Here is a 4,957-nt window from a genome sequence, read left to right on the forward strand (position 1 = left end):
TGTGGTTCGATCTCGTGCTTAGCACAATATTACTTGTTGCGATAGGATACACTTGTCCTATTAAATGCTATATACTTTACGAGCATCAATGACTCTGGGGTGTGAACAGTAGACGTTGGGTATCACAGGAAGTAATTGCGGAGTCGTTATATATTGGATTGAGCATTTATCACTCCCGATAAATGGGAGATACATCCATGGATCGCTTGTGGAAGACTCGACTATAAATTATTGCAAGGTGATAACTTAAGAGTAAGAAATACATATTTCACTTAACCTATCTTTTTGAGTTGACTCAGCCTGTACAAGCAAAATGAACGTCTCGCTATATGTGACTTGACATCACCCATAGTCATAAGATTCAGTTCAAGGATGTAGTTGATAAAGGATCGAATTATACTGTAACTAATACGGAAAGGTTAACGACAGAATCAACCTGTCTTCTTATAGCTTTGGGGGAATGATTACGGACTTGCTAATCACATACTCTGTACATCATTCCGTTATGCAAAGATTAAATATAATTCTTTGAAAATTAATTTAATAACGTTGCATACGGCTAGAAGCAATAAGAACTTAATAGATCACACATAAGACTTGGAACCTAAAAGAGAGATAGATGTTAATTAATTGATAGAGGCCCAATTGAGCCCAATAAGGGGGTCGAAATTCATGTAGTGATATACATGAATAATTAATTTGATTTTATTAATCCTAATTAGATTAGGAATATGAATTAAATTAATTAAGAGATAATTAAGTTAGGAGTTTTAATTAGATTAATATACTCCTATTATTATCCAATAAGGTTATTATTATTATCCTTAATATATTAGATATATAGTGAGATAATAATTAGGAATTCTATTCCGAATGGAATTCCTATTCAGTAACCTAATTCTATCTAACTAGGGATTAGATACAAGAGATTATAAATACCCCTTCCCTTAAGATTTTCGAAATCCAAGCAAGCCATACCCTACTTGTGATTTTCGAAATTCACCTAGTCCAAGAGAGAGAAAATTCGACACCCTTAGTTCGAGGACGAGATTTCTCTACGGCTTCGTTTGATCAATTGATTTTCATCTATTTCTTTTATCCTTGATCTTGTGTTGATTAATTAGAGGCAGTCTACTTTGGTTGCTATTCAACGGTTGATTCTAAATTAATCTTCCCGTGTTTTATTTCGTGTTTGGGAACTCGAAGAAGAAAAACAAACAAAAGGGAGAAATTCGTTTTACTACTCCTACATTAGGTCAGTTCACGATTTCGTGGATTCCCGGAGATCGAACCGTCGGATCGTCGCGATTTTTGGACAGGAGGTTCTAGACATATTCTTCCACGTTTCTACCGAAGGGATTGGCGTTCGGAGGTCTGGAAGGTCTGTTTCGGATAGGGGCAGATTGGTAGACAGTTTCTATCTCTTTTGAAGTTGTGGGCACTTCGTTTGCAACGGTAGATAGAACTTCTAAAAGGTATTTCTTCTTATCCTTCTTTATATGAAATAACAGTTAACTGATCTTGTGGTTAAATGGAAATAAGTTAAAATTTTTATATTTCCGCTGTTATACCTTAGCCTAATTTCCAACAGCTTGACACGACTGACGCTTGTGAGATTGAGACGACCCTTATTGGTGTGTACAATTCACTAGGACGCTAGGTAAATGAGAGTGTATCCCGATGATATCCGTGACGTATAGATACATTGGAGGGGTAGCGACATGAGTGAGGGGAATGACTTATTTGGTACATCGGCACGACTCATGATCTAAAAAACAACATAAGCGACTATGCATGAGGTGTATGTGAGGGATTATCATCATCGGTTGTAATGACGTACTTCGAAGATACGGGGGGTTACACGGGCTGATGTGACGCTCATGGTACGTCCGAGACTTAAACAGACCATGATGGAGACGTGCGGGGCATGTGTCCATAGTTTACTTGGTATCGATACTGATAGCAGGGAACCGCCTTTCTGGGAAACACAAGCTTCCTGAAACAGGCTGACATAGAGGGTGTGTCCTAAACTAGAAGCAAGTGGGACGTGACCACCACATAGGGGGCGTGGGTCAATAGTTAGTTTAAACCCGAGATACAAATACGTAGACGTACCAACGGAACCTTGGCGTGCTATGCAGAAAGTGGTAACACACGGGGTGTGCCCTAAACAGGTTAAGCCACAAAGGAGACGCGAATGACATACGTGACGTGCGCCAATTGTCAGTGTTAAGCCCAAAATATACCTAAAATATCATTAACATTTACATCATTTTTATTACAAATTCGTGTTATTTATATCTGTTTAGATTACTTTTACTCTCGAATATCTTTCTTTCTTGCAAGGTACCTAAATATTTGGTAAAATCCAAATAGGAACGAAAAAGGATCTAAAACAGAAGAAAAACCCTACAAAAGGAGTCAAAGACAACGTAAATCGAAAGCGCCAAGTCGAAGACACGAATGAAAGCTAAGAAGTGAGAAAAATCACCGGGCCGTGACAGTGGATCCTCAACCCACGGCCGCGACACGCGTGGTATAGCTATTTCTCCCCTTCGTCCGTCGTTCAACTCAATGCTACGTCATTCACGGCCGCGGATTACCATCCTCGGTAAGTGCAGAAAATTTACAAAGAGCATTTAACACATGCTGAAAATCCAAGAAACGCGTTCGTTCAAGTGGATAAAGACGTCCTTTCACAACGGACACGACTCTTAACCAATGGATACATCACTTCAAACACAACCCTTCAACATCTATAAATAAAGAGTTGATGTTGAGAAAAAGTGCAGTGAAATGTTATAATATAGATATAGAATCAGAGCGTAGAACTTATGTCGAAGTTCTAAGTAAACACATTTCGAGAGTTAGAAATTGGATTCTGTACAAAACAAGATGAGGTACACATATTGTTTATAGTTTAATTACAACTCAGTAGCGTTTAGACATTGTTCCAGTTTTAGTTTGCATCATGGTAGTGGCCGACCGAATCCCTATTACGAAGTTACAGCGAGAAGATTGAGTAGAGTGTTCGCCCCTGAGCCTGACAACCTCTTAGGAAACCCAAGGAAAGGAACCGATCAAGCCCTTCACTTGCACGCCCTCGAAGAACTCGATGCTCCTTGTTCTCTGTAAACTTGTATCAATTTATATTTCATCTAATAAAGTCCGTTCTATTCGACAAATCGTTATGCAGCACTTATGGTAACCAATCCAATATAAGTGAGGCTGGTGTTTTCATTAATATGCACTTGAATTCAAAATCATTACAAGGAAACTTTGTTGAACACTTAGGCAAATTATCATCTCGAAAGAGTTTTAATTTGAGTAAGGGCAACTATCCCGAAAGGGTTTTGTCGCGTTCAAAGCCAATTAATTAGAGGTTCCGTCATTTATTTCATCATCATAATTGATACAAAGTTTAAGTTGTTTTCTTTGCTTAATGCAAATGAATAAATTCATTCGTTTTTCTAAAAAGTTCTAAATGTTCATGTTTTGTAAAATTCATCCTTAAAATCAGAAGACCTTTCTAACAATCGATTTATTCTAAATATAAAATCTTATTCCAGCATTTTCAAATACTCAAAGTTCACAAATTCAATTAAACAATTTCCTAAATTCAATTAGACAAATTTCACTTTTCATTTACATTCAATAGTAAATCTAACAAGTTCGAAATTAACAGATTCAAAAAAATAAGTTTTTCGTTAAAAAACGTATTCCTGTGGGATCGATATTTTTATTACTACAAGCGAAACCGTGCACTTGCGGAAATCGCTCAACAAGTTTCTGGCGCCTTTGTGGGGGATATGCCAAAATTTTTGACAAAATTTTTATTTTTCGTATTTTATTTTCGAATCTAGGTTTATACATTATTTTTATACAATTTTTATATTTTATTTATTTTCAGTTATATAACATACTTGTTTTCAATTTTGTTTTGAAGGTAGTTTGGCTCGTGTAACAATTTCAAGTTCATGCGCAGTTTGCGAAATTCGGGCACGCCACCAGATCCTTTAGATCTAGAAATTGAAAGAACGCTTAAGAAAAATAAGAAAAACAACAAAAACAAAGACAAAACACCCTTAAAAACCAAAGTAGACCAGCCAGAGATTATGGCCGATCCACCGACACTTATGGATTATGCTAGGCCAGGAATGGCCGGTGTAACTAATAGTGTAGTTAGACCCCGTATAAACGCAAATCAATTTGAAATTAAGCCTGCTTTGCTTAATATGTTGCAAAACAACGTAACGTTTTATGGACTACCTAACGAAAACCCTAATGCACATTTGACAAATTTCTTAGAAATTTGTGACACTTTTAAAATTACTGATGTAACAGCCGAAGCAATCAAACTTCGCCTCTTTCCTTTCACTTTGAAGGATAAGGCAAAAATTTGGTTAACTTCTATGCCTGCTGCAACATTTGAAACTTGGGACCAATTAGCCCAAGTATTTTTACAAAAATATTTTCCCTTAGCAAAAACCGCAAGAGTCATCAAAGAGTTGACATCTTTTACACAAAATGATAATGAAACTCTTTATGAAGCTTGGGAACGTTTTAAAGAACTTCAACGTTTATGCCCCACCACCAATTGCCAGATGCACTTTTAATGCAGACATTCTATAATGGATTAAATCCTACAACTAGAGGTTCATTAGATGCTATGTCTGGAGGGTTATTTATGAAGAAGACGTCCGCCCAAGCAAGAGAACTTTTGGAAGAAATGGCAATCAACAGCAGTATGTGGCCCGCCGAGCGTGGCCATATACCGACGGCGAAACCATCATCCTCAGGTACATCATCAGTTAAAGGTATAATGAATCTTGATCCAGTAGCAATGTTACAAGCCCAATTTTCTGCCTTATCGCACAAAATTGATAAATTTATGGCATCATGCGATCCTAATGATCCAATCCAGAGAGACATTGATTACGAAGGTATGAATGAGATA

General features: G+C 37.1%; 1 non-coding gene across 1 annotated transcript; it reads right to left on the reverse strand.

Annotated features, from left to right (window-relative positions):
- Positions 1 to 4,493: 4,493 nt before the first annotated feature.
- Positions 4,494 to 4,599, reverse strand: LOC136221262 (small nucleolar RNA R71). Its single transcript, XR_010685038.1, has one exon. It is a non-coding gene; the product is annotated as a small nucleolar RNA R71 (small nucleolar RNA).
- Between the last annotated feature and the right edge of the window lie 358 nt (positions 4,600 to 4,957).

The sequence above is a fragment of the Euphorbia lathyris genome, chromosome 2, assembly GCF_963576675.1.
Source record: "Euphorbia lathyris chromosome 2, ddEupLath1.1, whole genome shotgun sequence".
In the NCBI taxonomy this organism is placed as follows: Eukaryota; Viridiplantae; Streptophyta; class Magnoliopsida; order Malpighiales; family Euphorbiaceae; genus Euphorbia; species Euphorbia lathyris.